The sequence below is a fragment of the Ambystoma mexicanum genome, chromosome 2q, assembly GCF_040938575.1.
Source record: "Ambystoma mexicanum isolate Mex_15411 chromosome 2q, UKY_AmexF1_1, whole genome shotgun sequence".
Lineage (NCBI taxonomy): Eukaryota > Metazoa > Chordata > Amphibia > Caudata > Ambystomatidae > Ambystoma > Ambystoma mexicanum.
The window spans coordinates 1,148,069,452-1,148,086,583 of NC_090924.1; the positions used below are offsets into that span (position 1 = coordinate 1,148,069,452).

A 17,132-nucleotide genomic window follows, 5' to 3' on the forward strand; every position below is an offset into this window, starting at 1 on the left:
CCCTATTGCAATAACACCCTTCCTGCTGGCAATCTCTTTGATGCAGTTGAGGATGATGCTTGTCTACACACAGTGCTGGATAGCTCAATGGCTTTTGACACAGTAGAACACAGGGAATTGTCTACGCTTGTTCCACTTGCAAAGGGGTGAAGTTTGATTTTCTGGAATATTTGTATCCCTTTTACCGGGTACATCCCAGTTCATTGAGTTAAGAGAATTGAATCCAAGAATCCTCTTTCCTAATTTCTTGTAGGGTACCCAAGTATTTGATTGATTAATTTCCTCACAATCTACATGTAGTGGCTGGAACATATGGTTATGAGCAAGAAGTACCCTATTTACCATTGCACTGATGATATACAGGTTTACCTAGGTGTACCATCCAATAGATAGGTACACCACCTGAAGTAGTTCCTTGATTCTCATTGCATCCCGGTAAATTAGGAGCATTTTAAATTCATCCCAGATTAAGCAGAGCTTTTAACTTTCTTTTAAATTTAATTTTCAATGTTATCTCAATTGTCGCTTTTGGATGTGGAGTTTACTTCTCCTGCAAGTAACTAATGTAAACAAAAATATTTTAAATATATTTTACATTCTCTGCTAATTATTATTAATAATTCAATTAAATAAATGTTGTTAAAGGGACGTTATGGTTACAAGTAAAACTGAAAAACCTCAGCAATTCTCCAGTTATGGTAAGCTAAGCAACCATAAATTGTGCCACCACCGTGCACTGCTAAGACTAACACCCAGGACATCATAGGTTTTTATTAGAGCAACTTAACCATAACGTCCCTTTAACAAAGTTTTTTCAGTGAATTCTATAGGTTTCTATTTGTGCAACTTAACCATAACATCTCTTTAACAACGTTTTTTTCTGAGAATTCCATGGGATTTTACCAGTGCATGCTATTTTCCTACAACTTCCTAATATCCTACTTTCCCCAAAATGCAAACGTTTTTGTCCAATTTACAATGTTTCACCTTAATGAGCGCGTTTGCACTTGGGTCCTTGATTCGAGGACAATTCAGAACTGCTTTTGCTACTGATCTAGAACTTTTAAGCTCAAAATGTACCCTTGCACAGCTCCTACACCTATTGTTTCTCATTATCCATTAACAATCCAGTACAAAGCACATATTTGGATGAATAGTAACAAAACTGCTATCTATTTGAAAAATTGCATCAGCTATTGCCATCCCTCCTCCACAAGAGCCACCCCCACCACCAGCTGGAGGACCCACACAACAAAAAAAGCTCAGTATTTCCAAAGACAGTGAAGAGGAACACGAGGATGAGGTAGCGAAAGATCCTTCCTCTAGCACCCTGAGACAATCATCAGTGTGGCAGTTCTTTACCACTGTTGGGAATGTACCAAAAACTAAAGCTACAAAAGTGAAATGCACTGGGTGCAACTTGTACTCAGACACCGACTACCTGGACATTACTCCTACGGGACCACCTCCAGGCGCCGCCACACGAAATCCAACCACCGCAATGCTCTCAGAAAGATTGTTCCTTTCTTGGCAAGTAGTAGGCTGTCTTACTCTACATCATCTTCCTCAACCAATACTGTAACCACACAGCCTACTTCTGTGGGACACAAAGTCCCACCAGATACCTTGCAAGCAATAAAAGAGGCTGTTGATCCATATCTTTGGAAGACAACAGTCCTCTGTATATACTGCAACACACCACTCTGCATTAGAAAGCAATTTCGACATGCATTTGAAGCTGTAATCAAGGAGCATGAAAAACACTGCCCAATACCTTAGAAGTAACACATGCGCAACATCTTCCCCTGTCCACCTGCCCCTCCATATGAGTGCTTGGCGCCTCTTCCCTCATTTCCCTTTTCACCTTACATTCTAACCTCTCCTGCAAACATTATTTTTAACAAAAACAACAAAAGAAAAGTTCCTTTAGGCACCACCTTTCACTGTTAAAAAATAGAACTAAAAAAAAATCTTATAGACTCCATCTACGTTACATTTCTCAGTAAAGTGCATAGTCTCAATACGTTTTTTCAACATTTCCAGTAGCATTTTGTGTTATGCTAATGGGATTATTATGACGTTCATCCCCTGTTCCAGGGACCGGAACGGGGGATAACGGCCCGGGAGCCCAAGTTATCGGCGCAAGCGAAGTGTGTCTGTGTGCACCCTGATGCCTGCAGGCTTCGGTGCGTTATAAATAAATAAATAACGAGGGCTCCAGACCATTATTCTCCATTGCAGCCCCTGCAATGGGGGATAAAGTCCATTAGCACCCCTGGTTCCCAAAGCGGGCGCTGGGAGTGCTAAAAAAAAAGATTTTTCTTCTTACAGCACAGAGCCCCTCTTCCCTTTCCTTGGCAGCCTGCAGAAGGCGAAGTCAGAACCCTATGACCATATTACCACAAGCCCTTTTGCTTTCCCTTTCAAACCTATCCCACTTTCAAAAAACTTTACCACATAGCCGGTCCCAGGTGGACATGGCCACTTTAACACCTTTTTTCATCTCTCACTGTCATGTCCAGTAGCCAGATTGTCAGGGTCATGACTTTATACCATGACCTGGACAATCTGGCCACTGCCCATGGCCACAGGCTATAACTCAGTCACCAAAGGTATATCACTATTTTTTGTTCCTACATTATGACACTTGTCAAAAAATTAGACACAGGCACATTTGCAAAACCATGCTTTAAGGGAAACACTTGTGTATGAGCACGATAGAAATAAAATATCAATATCAATACACAAGTTTGCTTGCAAGCTTGCAAGCCGCCCATGTTTTCTTTTGTCAAAAAAGTCAAAATATATGTACATACAATAGTCATATAACTTGACAAAATGCATTCAGTTTTTACACAAACATTGAAGGTTGGGTATATAATCTTTCTGAAAAACCTTTGTCCACATTTGTCAAATGGCAACAAAGTTATAAGCCATCTAAAAATGTTGAGAACCCCCTCTAATTTAGCCCCCTCTTGCGTAAATCCCACCAAACTTTACAAAAACATGTATCTAGATTTTAAATTGTTTTGCAAACTTTTGTGCAGATTCGCCAAATGGCACCACATTTATAAGCCTTTACAATATTTTGGTACCCCCCTCTGAATGTGTTCTCTCTTGACAAAACAGCTCCACACCTTCCAAAGCCATTCAGAATCAAGTCTAGAATAAAATTCTGTAATTTCATTGAGTTTCATTGAGTGGCTGCAAAGTTATAAGCCATCCAAGAACTGCTTTTCACCAACCCTGTAATGCAGAAATAGGCATAAATGCCCCCGGACATCTGAAGTGTTTGCGAACATCACAGGGCTGCCTCCCGAACATCTGACTGTTTGCGGAGTTTCGGGGTGAAAAACACCACTTTTTTGGCATCTTACTGCCATATCCCATCCCATTCTCATCGCCACTCATCTCCCCAGAGACTGTTTGATAAATTTGACAAGTGCAATGTTGTGTTTTTTTATATATTTCTAGCGCGGTGTCCGCAGACATTGGCCGATGTCTGCAAATCCAACATGGCGGGCGTTTCCAAAAATCTGATGCACTTCACGCTTTTCACCATCCAATCAGTGAGCGCGTCCGATATCTGAAAAGGAAAATGGGTCAGCGGACCAAACCCAGATATCACTAATTTTTTTGGACCTACTTTTTGGTTGTTTTAAAAAAAAACTACTGGACAGATTTACACCGAATTTACAAAAGCACGCTTTCGGGACCAAGCTTTCGGCACCAAGCCAAATCTGGTGAAAATCTGCCCAGCAGTTTGGGCTGTAGGCGTGAGCAAAATTTGTTTCCATAGGTATATGAAAAGAATATTTTTGGGACCCCCCTTGACGAAACCTCACCAAACTTGCCAAACAAATTCAGACCGGCCATATACTTTTTTTGCAGAGTTTGGTAAGGATTCATCCATCGGGAGAGAAGTTATAAGCCACCCAAAAAGTGCTCTTCCTATGAGTTGAGCAACTTAACCATAACTACACGGCCGCTACCGTAGGCCGTGTAATACAAATGATAATACTTGTTCATCTTAATTATGGCTTCTTGCATATTCCTCAAGCTTTTACGCACAGACACAGATTTTGAACAGAGAAGTACGGGCTTAAATATGTCAGGGACCAGCACTTAAATCATGAGCTATCTACAAATTACTCAACAAATTCAAATAGCACAATATCAATGGCCACGTTCAAACAAGATACAATCTTAAATTCCTTTGTATGTAGAAAGTTGCAATCCTCTTCTTATGCACGTCTTGTTCCTTTTCAAGTCATAGAACATCCCTTAAGAATGCTTTGATACAAACACTCCTATCTTTCTTAAAAAGGGGTCTTTTGTGTGACCACTAAAAGTAAGCCAGTCATTTGTGTGATGATTTCACAAGACATGGAAAAAGCTTGCCCTAGTTATACTCCCATGCTTTTGGCAAATTTGCAGAATTATTAAGTGATTCATTTTGTACCTTATTGTAATAAGGTGGATACTATTGTGCATCATAAATGTATTTGTGTATGCAATATTTGGAAGTATTGCATTTCCAGTACCGTATTGACTAGTCACCTACTACTTCTGAGAACAATTATTGCTATATACAAATATTAAATCAATAGAAAACACTGCACATGCACACTTGCTAGCTGCTCAAAAGGACCTTGTGTGTTACGAATAGAGTGACCTGCTACATAATGCAGAGCCTACAGGTGACATAAGGAGACGGCCTTGTCCGCTCATCTCCCTACCCCTTCAATTAGCATGGCAGGGATTTGCCAGATGGGGCAAACTAACAGCCTGGCCACTTTAAGAGACACAAAGTATCCTCTGAGACAGCACAGCGATATATGAACAGTGTCCACAGAAAGACTGGCACGAGAAGGACAAGATACTCAGGTGCACACTTTTACAAATCTAAGTAATGAGGCCTCTGCCCAACAAGGCTTGTTTATGAGGTTTGCGTCGTGTGTGCAGTAAAACCCTTTGAAGTACCCTGCTCTACTCCAAGGCAGTCAGAGCGTGCATGCAAAGGCAGGTATTTTGCCTGGCCCCGATATTGACTCACTCTGCAGAGCCATGCAAGAAAGGGGAGGAGCCAAGGGACTGGACTGATTGCTGCCCACATGTTCAAAGTGCATAGTTTCAATACGTTTAGGGAGGTGGGAAGGGGAGGGGACAGACCGCTATAAGAAATGTCTGATTTGGCAAACCAAGGTGGGAGTTTAAGGAGAGCAGAGGTGAAGCGATGGGGCATGCTGGAGGTGAGAAGGTGGCAAGGGAGATGGGGAGGTGGTGATTGAGAACAAGGAGGAGGGATGGGTGGAGTGAGGACCAGGAGGCCTATGAGGAGAAAGACCAAGGCAACTGAGAAGAGAGATACCCAGGAAACTGGGAAGAGAGAGGCTCAGGAGGCTAAGAAGACCGGGACCTTGGATATCAGAAGGGGGCCCTAGAGGCTGGAATGAGAGAGACCCTGGAAGGTATATTAAGAGAAACTCAGGATCCTGGGGCAAGAACAGACTCGGGAGATCAACACGATAAGGAGGGAGTGGAACAAAAGGGAGAAGAGGGGGTGAAGGTTCAGCTAGCGGTGGAGAGGATGAGAGAGCCACAGCAAAAGAAATTGGCAAGAGAGCAACTGAAGGTGGTAAGACAACAACGAAAACAGGTAGCGAGAGATCTGAGGCACTCCAGGAAGAGGATAGTAAGGAGGGCAGAGAAAAGACTAGAGCAATTCAGCAAATAGGAGGAATAAAGGAAGAAGTGATTTGAAAAATCTGTGTGATGACCAGAAAAGAGAGTGTGAAGAGTCTGGACAGGAAAAAACAGAGACGAGGCACTTTGCACTGGGGGGTGACCAGACCTTCGAACCGTTGAACCCAAAAAACACATTATTTTTGTTTACTTGGTTTCTTCCAACCCAGGAAAAAACATCCTATTTTTTATTTATTGCAGGGTTTCTTTTAGGCCACGAGAAGCCAACGTATTACTTTTCTATCTCTTGGAGCCTTTCCACACAGAGGAAGCCATCTTTTGGGCCTGTTTGATTCTTGTTCAACCCAAATAGAAACCATCGTTTTATTAGATGATGCCCTTAACTTGTATTAGACCAAAAACAAATCTTGCAAAGCTGCCACTTTTGGGTGTGTGCCTTAATGATTCCTCATACAGCTTTCTTTAAATCTTTAGATAGGGTCGGTGAAGAGTAGTCCATATTAGAGTATCAGACTCCAAATAGATGAGCTGAGAGACACTGCATATGTGTGCACAGTCTTATCTACTGAAAGTAACATTCCAATAGTTCAACATTATCCCAAAGTAGTTTGTCCAATTAAATATAATGGTGGGGAAGGAAGATAGCAGTCATTTGCTTACAGTGTTGAAGAAAATGTGTGTAGAATGTTGGACAACATACTTTGGTCTACTGTCTATCCAGTCTTTAGAGAGATTGCAATGAAAATAGCTTCTTCAAATTAGGCCTTCATTTAAAACATTTCAAAGATCACAAGGCTGAAAGACAATGATGATCTGCATGGCACTAAAAATAGAGATCTGATTTTAAATATTTGTTTTCTTTTTACTTTGCACCAGGTCACACATAGCCGCAAGACCACACACACTCTTATAGACATTATTTGTTTATGTTAGCATGCAAAGGAATTTATAAGGGTCATTTATAAGGGTCTTCAGCCCCTCTCTCTCATCTAAAGATGAGCAGTCGCTCCTAAACCCAGGAGCCCCTCAAACCTGGGATGTTCACTAGAGATCAGCAATCCCTACTATCAACAATTTGTCTCCTCTAGGAGCACCTTATCTACCTTAGGCTCCATCAGGGAGCAATCTAAATGGCCATTACTGTATGTTCCCCACAGATGGTATGACATTAAGGTGTGTGCCTCTCAGACACCGGGGCCTCACTTGCTCAGATCTTTCCAAGCCCTGTGTTCTTCTCCCTGCGACTTTCTGTCACTCTCCCTTTCTCCTCCTATTTGCCTCCCTCCAACTCCACCCATCATCTAGTATTGCTCTACCTGACTCTATCTACTCTATCCCGTTCAATGTTCCTCACTGAATTACATACCTACCTCCACCCTTTGATCTTACTTCCAATGCCTGGTCTCTTGATCCTCCTGCTACTCCCTTGACCTCCCCCGAATTGCCCACACCTTATTGTTTCATGTCCCCCCTTTTGTCCCCCTATTTCCCCTTCATTGGCTGCCTTCCTCTGCTGGTTCCCCGGGCCAACCTCTGATGCGGCTTTTCATGGGGAGGTGTTTCAGTGGTACAAAGAGCGTCTTAAGACCAGGCCCGTTTGCATCGAAGAGGGCCTGCAACAGTTAATGTTCCAGTTTGTGTGAGAGTCTCCTGGCAGTTTCTGGATGTGGGTTTGGTGAGGCAGCCACTCCACATCCTCCCTATAGGTAAGTCTTTGTCCATATTAGGCCTACTGAGTGCACACCATCGGCATTGTGATTGTGTTGGTCTCCAGGTGGGTGATCTTACTGGGATCGCTCCACGCTCAGACACGGTAGGGGAATCCCACTGAGGCTGGTCACGTAGGGGCTTGCGCTGGTCAGACTGTTGGGTGTCTTCTTCCTCATATTTGCTCAGCTCAATCTCTCTCTCTCTGTGTGCTGGCTGGAAGTCCCATCACGGCTGTTGCAGGTGTAGATTCTATGAGACAGAGGGAAAGACACTGGCGTGAATGGTGCTGTGCAGGCATCGGGTGATGGACAATGGTCTCACAACCTGGCAAAGGGACAAAGGAGTAGGGACTGGAGTACTCCCATCTCCCACACCCCGACCTCTGTGGTACAACGTGCTCTGGTGTCAACCTTAGTAGGCTGCTGAGAAAGGTCCCTACCCCCAGATGACAGGAACAGATCTCAGGCCCAACCACAGTCCCCTTTACATAGTAACAGTAATAAGCATACAGTGTTTCTTTTTTAAATGTTGCACTTTTGTTCATATAAAAGAATTAATAAATTAATTTGATTTCTGCCAAAATGTAAATGCAAAATACACTTTAGAAAGAAAAAAAATCAATTTAAGTCTATGTAAAGAATTCCTTCTATGCACCCTCTGTCTATGGCATTTCCAGGAATGCTCGTGAGCACCTGGGTCTATCAGTGATGTATGTTTTAATGAGGATTGGTCATGAAAGTGTCATTGTTACAGGCTACTGAAAAAACCGTGTTGAGATAGACACAGCACTATAACCTTAAATATTGTGCCACTAATAAGTTACATCATAACAATGTATTCTAGTTGTGCATGCATGTTGTGATATGTTTTAGGTATACGTTTTTGGGAAGAATAGTCAGGAAAACTGTGTGATTCTCTATAAAGTTGTGTTTGTTTGTTATTTCATTAGTTACATATTGAAGGACATTTCATGAGGGCTATTATTTTCTTTTTACAGGGACAAACAGAAGGTTGCATTCAAGAAGACGAAAGAGAAACATGTTTTAAGACTTAGAAGATGATATTTAATCATCTGAATATCATATACCCAACATCTTATTCCTACAATTACTAGTCTTACTAATTCAGATTACTGAAACCGGACATTCATCTGTTGTATTAAAAAATAAAATTGTCTTTATATGGCGCAGGATCAGGTATCAAACACATGCTGTGAGGACGGCTGCAGCCGATTTGTGTTTCTCAATTTAGGGACTGTTCACCATTTATGTTACAGAACATTTTTGATTTTGAAATATTGAATGAGAAAATGCAGATAACTACCAATTAAGGGTAACAGAAAATAGAGATTGTGCTAAGAGCATCCCGGTAAAAAAATCTCCTTCCAAAAATGATCTTAGAAAAAGCTCTGTTTTTAAGGGGCAGACACAATAATGCTGTGTTAAGTTAAATATCATGAACAAATCCTTGTACATTCCTCTCACTTAAATGCGGTTAAAAAAAAACACCTGGAATTTAAAGAAATTGTGTTCATCACAAAGAAAGCTAATCTAAGTCTAAACAGAATATTTAGCCATCCTAATGAATGAAATTACAAGGTGCTGACAGAAAGCAATTAGTCAAAACAACTGTTGAAGTATCTAACACAAACGTTTTTGTGGGATTGTCATTTAGGATTGTATATGGCCCAGGCAACACTTGATCATCATTTTGAGAAATAATAGTCAAAAGGTGTTTATGCATATAAGAACACCATTGAGCTCTCAAACCAAATAAACTGGATCCCCGATAAAAAGCTTCTTCTGTGGATTGCACAAGAAGAAACACAATTGGTTCTTACATGGACTTGTAGCCAGGCTTTTTGTACGGGTTAACAATTTGTAGTTCTGTCAAAATTGACATGTTCAATCTACTTTTTTCTAACAATCAAGTTTACATTTGCAAGAGTCTACATTGTTGCTAGAATATTTTATCATTAAAAAAACATGGTTGCTGTGCACACTAGTCACCTTTCATAATGAAAGTTCAATAAAAACCTATGCTGAAATCGTCGTGAACAAGCAGTGTTCATATGGAGTTTATTAATAGATTTACATTGACCTAGTGTGTAATACACTAACCCATAGTCATGGTGATTTACTTGTTTTGAAAACCAAGTATGTGCATGTGAAAAGCTGTCAAAATATTGTTGCAGTAATATAGCATTATACCCTAAATGCATATATATGTATTTTACTGACATTGAGGGTCTGCAACCTTTTTCTCTCCCAATGGTTTGGACTACAACTCTCATCGGCATTAGAAATTAAAAACAATTATTCAGGATCATGGGGCTCATAGTCCAAAACATCTCGAGATGTTGCATACCCCCAAGGACCACACATAGGAATACATTTCTTGAACGTTCTATAATTTTTCATTGTATGACTGTTATGCATATATTTTCCAATATTATTTGATTAATATTATATAGTATACCTATTGGCCTAGTTGAAAAATAGAATGCTCCATTAAACTAAAATGCATATATTTTTAGTTACTACTATGCAACTAAAATGCAAATAAAAATAGATAGAAAATGCAGTACTTTGTATATGAAATTAACTTCTGCCATGTAAAGATTTACCTAAATGTGCACACACAGACAGACACAAATAAACTTAATTCAGACGATGAAATGTCCTCGTACATCAGAAATTAACAGTTACTACAACGCCTGGTTTAAAGCTACATTTTGGCCGAATTATGCTGATGTCTATTTGGTATGGACTCTGGCCACCTGGTATGCCTTCCAAAATAATAAGGAAACTCTATGGAGCCCTTCAGAATTCACTATATTCACACATTACCTCATTTTAGAAAGGATTGCTTTATGGTATTTTTCCGTAGGTCATGATACAGAAATAAAAGCACAACAATGTATTTCCTTCTCAGTAGTCATCGCATAACACCAATATATACCCGTATTAGTACTGCGAGTAACTCTTTTCTCCAACAGGCACTTTCAAGGACTTGCTCAATAGGTGACATTAAATTAAAATCAGTCCTGAATCCGGGTAGTACTTTTTGTTAAAAAAATATCATAGACACATAGTTCTGTGCCCAATCCCAAGTGTGTGTTGTCACACTCAGCTTAATTCATATGGATAATGAGTTTGGATGGAACTCAAAGTTGTCAAATTTAACAGTAAACTGTTTATTTTTACATGTGCAAACTAATGTATCTAAGTTATAGAATTATAATAGCATGAAATGCTTCCTTCTGCACTGTCACACATGGACAAGCCTACATGCAGATTTACGAAAAGGGTCAAATGCAGCTACACTATCAAACAACTTTGTTTTCATTTTTCAGTATTTGTTTCCCACAGTATTGTTAAGAATACAAAGATAATCTACATAGTAAATCAAAAAATCCCAAATCAGCTTCTTATTAAAATATTTATCTGAAGACAACAGTGCCTCCTAAACTCTAAAATGTATGCCTCTTTATATGTGGACCCTATCTAATATACAAGCTAATCTTAAAGCACTTAAAATAAATACAATAAAGTAAAAAACAACACAAAGACCCACATACAGAAGTAAGAGCACCTTTCAAGTGTTTTCACCACCATATTTTCACATATGTATGAACCGTTATGATTTTATTCATATAAATTGTTAAGGGTGTCTCATCGAAACACATTTTTCCTCTTTCTTCCCTTTTGTAAACATAACTTGTCATATTGTGTCAAAACAGTGTATCAAATAACCTGTCCTCAAGAGCATTTTACTGGTTTTCTGAAACTTCAATATTTGCATTTTAGTGTCATCCTCTTTATTTCCGAACACCTATTGAGTGACTTGAGGTTGGCCTAAATGAAGGAGGAGAGATGCGCTTGAAAGATTTCCAAGTCTTTGTCTTCACAAAACTGCTAGTGGGCATTTACTTCGCCACAAACAATCAAATAGTCATCAATGGACAAAAGGTGATTAACCGATTGAATTCTAAGGACGTGTATGTTTGTCATATTTGGGTCTTGACATGTTTTAAGAGGACTGAGGACTCACCTCTGTCAAACATTTCTGTCATGTCTGAACAATTGGATTTTTACTATGTTTAACAAACTGAAGCAAGGCCAAGATTTATGTATAAATGTGTATTATTGGGTCAGGAATCTCATTCGAGGCATTCGATTATGTAAGAGTAATCCTTAGCTTTTTTCTGGAAATGTAGACTAATGTGCCATTAAAAGATATACAAAGACACGTTGGCTTTGCCTTTTTCATAAATACGTCTGAAAGAAAACACAGTTACAAAGTTTAAATCTCAGTTCTAAAACCAGCTTCTAGAGAGATTTGAGGAATCTTCTATCCATACTTGTAATTGACTGAGAAATGTCCTTAGAAACATCTCTGTGTTGTCCTTAGTTATGGAATCATATAAGAGAATACCTATATACAGGCTGAGGCTTGCTATTCCTTTGCTCAGAGAGTCCTATTCTAATAACCTGTTTACAGGGGTTCAGAAACATTCCATGAAAGATATACAGCTTTCCAACATGTGTTAGTAACACTAGTATTCAAAGTTTGATATGATATTTACTTATTCTGATTTGGACAACATGCCTAAGGAATGGGTTTCTTTCACATTTTTTGATCTAACATTGTTCTGACTTCTTGTAACAGAAGATCTTTGTCATGCTATAATTAGCCATTATTAGATTGTTCACATCTTCTAGCCACCAATTGGGCTGTCTTGAAAGAGAGCTGCACGCTAAGAATGCAAAATGTGTGCATAAACACAATGCAGATCATTTTAGCCAAGCAGTCCTGGGCTTCCATGTCTTTTTACACCCCTTTGGAAAAGCAGTCATTAATGAATCGCACAATATATGTGCACAAATGTGTAAAACAAATCTGGAATCCATAGAGATACAAGCGCCACATGAACATTCGATATGGGGAAAGACGAAGGGATCTTTGCAGCACAGAGCTGGTGGGAAAGATGGGAACTGACTATCCACTGAACAGGATTTTCCACACCACATTTACCTTGATCACGATAGATAATCTCTATAATACCATCTATCCCATTATGGTATCTTGGTGGAGTTACTGGGTCTTGAAGCTTGTCAGTTTTATATTCGCTTATGGCATCATGGGCCTTAGTAATATATTTCTCCAGCATGGGGTCTGGCATGGATTCACATGCTCATGAATATTCCCCGTGGCCAGGCTGGGAATCCTCGGTAAAGAAAAAATCAGTATCAGTTTCGTTTCTGATCTGTCTTTCTTAGAAGTAACCAATCACTGATCTCTGGGTTATACTGCCCCCAGCCAATGACTGCCCTCTCCCAAAGCCCCTCCCCTGGCAGCCATCCTCAGATTTTTACTGCACGTTCAAGTGTTGGGAGTCCTCGTGCTTTAGCTCTCGAGCTTTTACTGCGTTTTTGCGCTTTTTCAGGAGATTTTCTTTCGGTTAATTGAGCCTCAAGCTCCACCATTTCTACTTCCGATAACGGGGACCCGTTTTGGAATTCTTCTACGCCCCTCAAGGGTGAAGTTTTCGTAGAGTTACGCTTCTTGGAGGATTCCAGAAGATCTATGGCCTACCTCAACGGACATGGCCCAGGACAAGGGAAGCTCAACGCCCGGATCCAAGCTGTTCAGGAGCTGCCGGGATGCGGATTGAAAAATGTTTTCAAGGAGGACGAGCATTCGAGATGTCTCTACTGCCTTCATGAGGACAAGACGCACATGGAGAAGGACTGCGCGTTCTTCAAGAACCTGTCGAAACGGACCAAGCAAGATCGTCGTTCCCGCCTCGCCGCCTGGCTGGAGAAGAGCACAGCAGGTAAGTAGGCGAAGAAAGAGTCTGAGCGGTCTTCTAAGCCCTGTGAGGGCGCCCTGGCGACGGGGGCCCAACAGAAGGCCAAACACTGCAAGTCTGTGGGGCACCGGGAGAGCCAAAAGGTCGGGCTCTTCGGGTGCCAGGGAGGGCGCGATTTCCCCGGCACGATCAAACACGAGCCAGCGCTCTGGTTCGGGGAAGAGGAAGTCCGAGAACCCAGGTAAGCTTCTGGAGAGGCCCCGGTCAATCTCGAAGGGAGCTGAGGGGGAGCGAGGCGATGACCCTCCCCCCAAAGTGAAGGCCCAGGACGCACCTAAGGTGGTGAGGGCCTTGATCCACCCGGCAAAGGCCTCTATTGAGGTTGTCGCAGCAGCCCTGGCGAAGCCGGCAGAGGCTACGCCAGTGGAGGCAGCCTCGGGGCCCAGAGTTTCCCTGCCACCGCGGAGGGAATCCTCTTTCCAGACCATCGTTAAGACCCCCGTGAAGACTCCGGTGGAAAAAGATGGGGGGGCGGTGGCAATTACAGACTCGGATTCAGCCTCTGAGGAGGATCCGGTGGAAACCGTGAAAGGCCTCAACGAGAGGTTTGAAGGCCTCAACGAGAGGTTCGAGAAGGGTCGATCCCAGGGGAAGGTTCCTGATGATGCGATCGAAGATAGCAACGATGGCGATGACGAGGGCCCAGTGGAGCAGCCATCCCGTCTGTCGCAGCCATTGCCGAGCCCCAGGATAGCTTGGCGGCCATTTTGTTGGTGATCCAATCCTTATGTACTGAGATAAGGACGAGATTACCACGGACCCTGACGGAGGATCCAGAACCAGGACCGTCGGGAAGCCCTCCGAACAAGCGGAGGAGAGTCCACCCCGCACCGCCCTTTGTGCCCACGAGGCTTGTGGACCCCTCATCCCCCTCGCCGGACCCTCGGGATGATACGGCGACGGATACAGCGACGGGGATGGACGACGACGGCGGCAATGATACAACGGAGAATCCGTCATCACCCCCCCCTCGGCCCTCTCCGACCGACGAAATTGGCTCTTTCCACGCCATGATAGCCAGGGCATCTGAGCTCTGCCCTGAGGAACAGAAAAAGGAATGTTTTCTTTACGAACGACAGGCCATCAAGACCGACACGGAAACAGCCTGAGCCCTAGGAGTCCTTCAGCAACGGCAGCCCTTTCGGAGCACCAGAGGCAGACAGGGAGCCTCCAAGGGATCCATCGGTGGCTCTTCCACTTACCGCCAGGCGGCCCGCTCCTCGTCCCAGGAGGCCTGCAGATGCTGCGGCAAGCAAGGAGGGTCTCGCTGCTGTTGTCAAGGAAGTGAAGGCAGCTAGGCCTCTTCCAAGCAGGACTGAACCGGCCGTAGCGTCGGGCCCCCACCGAAGCACTCCGGTGGGAGGCCGGCTGACGAAGTTCATCAGCGTGTGGGAGTCCATCTCCACTGACCGTTGGGTGCTGGACATCCTGGCCCGCGGACACTCGCTAGAATTTCAAAAGAAGTGTCCTCACATTCCTCCCGTAGCCAGGAAGGAGAATCACATCCCTCAACTGCTGTTGGAGGTAAGGGCGATGCTCAAGAAAGGCGCCATCGAGCTCGTCCCCAAGAGGCTGCAGGGCTCCGGAGTATACTCAAGGTACTTCCTCATCAGAAAGAAGACAGGCGGTTGGCGCCCCATCCTGGACCTGCGTCGGTTGAACAAGTACATCAAGGCACAGAAATTCAGGATGGTCACCTTCCAGCACGTGCTGGGACAGCTGGAGGAGGGTGACTTCCTATCGTTGCTGGACCTGGAGGATGCCTACTTCCACATCCCCATTCTAAAAGGACACAGAAAGTTCCTCAGATTCGTAGTCCAGGGGCATCACTACCAATTCAGGGCCCTGCCATTCGGATTGAAGTCGGCACCCAGGGTGTTCACCAAGTGCCTTGCACCAGTGGCGGCGAGGCTGCGCCTGCAGGGGATCCACGTCTACCCATACCTGGACGACTGGCTAATCCGTGCAAGGTCAAGAGAACTTGCCGTCGAACACACGACGAGGACCATCCGCCTGCTCTCGGAACTGGGATTCGCCATCAACTACCCCAAATCCCACCTGGTCCCTTCGCAGGTGGCACTGTTTTTGGGAGCGAAACTCAATACAGTGGAGCGATTGGCATCTCAGTCGGAAGAAAGGACGAAGGCCATTTTGGGCAAGGTGCAGCGCCTGTTAGCCACGGACGTGGCCAGGGTGAGGTCCATCAAGTCCCTCCTCAGGATGATGTCCTCATGCATCTACCTTGTGCCCCTTTGCAGACTTCGGATGCGTCCGCTACAAGAGTTCCTCAATTCCTGCTGGATTCAAGCGGCGGGCAGCTTCGAAGACAGGATCCCGCTCGATGAGGAGTTCGGTCGGGTGATTCGATGGTGGGGTACCCGTGCGCACCTCACAGCAGGCACGGACTTCCAGACCCCGGCGTATCAGGAGACGGTGACGACGGACGCCTCCCTGGAGGGATGGGTGCCCACACCGGAGATCTCCACGCAAGAGGCCTCTGGCTCCCGGAGGAGATGTCTCTCCACATCAACATCCTGGAGCTACGAGCCGTGTTCTGGGCGCTCAAATTGTTCCTTCCGTCCCTCAAGGACAAAGTGGTGAGGATCTTCACCGACAACACCACCATGATGTTCTACATCCGGAAGCAGGGAGGCACCAGATCCCCAGCCCTATCCAAGGAGGCCCAGGATCTGTGGCACTGGGCCGTCGCCCAGGGGATGTTTCTGGTTCCCTTCCACCTGGCAGGAATAAAAAACACCATCGTCGACTCACTCAGCAGGGAGCTGCGCTCGTGCCACGAGTGGGAACTACGCAAGGACCAGGTGGATCGGCTCTTTCAACGATGGGGCAAACCCCAGATCGACCTGTTCGCGACGGCGACGAACTCCAAGTGCCAGAGGTTTGCCAGCAGGTTCACACAGCCGAGGAGCATGGGCGATGCTTTCTCATTTCCTTGGGACGGCCTGTTCCTGTAAGCGTTCCCTCCATTGCCGTTGCTGCTCCGTCTCATCAACCGGCTCAAGAGGTCCAGGTGCAGGATGATCCTCATCGCACCGGCGTGGCCGAGACAGATCTGGTTCCCGGACCTTCTGGACTTGTCAACGTCCCCACCTATCAAGCTGGCGACAGATGCGGATCTTCTCTCCAGAGGAGAAGGGGCCATTCTTCATCATGACCCGGAGTCGCTGAACTTGCAGGCTTGGCTCCTGCAGCACTAGAGTTTGGAGGATACGATATCCCGGCTGACTGCAGACAGGTTCTTGCAAAAGCCAGGGTGTCCTCAACTCTCAAGTGCTATGGGCATAAGTGGAAGAGGTTCTCTGTCTGATGCCGTGCACAGAAGATTAACCCTCTGCGGATTACGGCCCCTCAAGTATTGCCGTACCTACTGTCGTTGGCCAAAGCTGGACTAGCTCACGCCTCCATCAAAATACATCTGACTGCCATCTCCCGATACACCAGAACTACAGGACGGGCGTCCTTGTGGTCTCATCACCTGGTGAAGGAATTTATGAAGGGACTATTCCGATCGATCCCGCCGGTGAAGGCCACTGCCCCGGCGTGGGAGCTCAACGTGGTGCTGACCAGGCTCATGGGGGCCCCATTTGAGCGTATGCATTCAGCGTCATTGAAGTTCCTGTCATGGAAGACAGCATTTCTCGTGGCCATCACCTCCGCACGACGAGTGGGAGAGACCCAGGCCCTATCTTGCAAGCCTCCATACTTGACTTTTCATGACACAAGGGTGGTGCTGAGGACGCACCCCTCCTTTATGCCCAAGGTGCCGTCGGACTTCCACCTCAACGAGCCCTTGGTGTTTCCAGTTTTCTTCCCGTCGCCT

At 44.4% G+C, this 17,132-nt stretch overlaps 1 protein-coding gene across 1 annotated transcript in view; it reads left to right on the top strand.

The window, feature by feature from the left end:
• The window catches only part of COL28A1 (collagen type XXVIII alpha 1 chain), a 1,696,952-nt gene extending 1,685,285 nt beyond the window's left edge, over positions 1–11,667 (top strand). Inside the window, exon 36 of the mRNA XM_069648528.1 lies at positions 8,414–11,667. The gene's annotated coding sequence lies outside the window, so the exon portion shown is untranslated. The remainder of the gene's footprint in view (positions 1–8,413) is intronic.
• Positions 11,668–17,132: the final 5,465 nt, after the last annotated feature.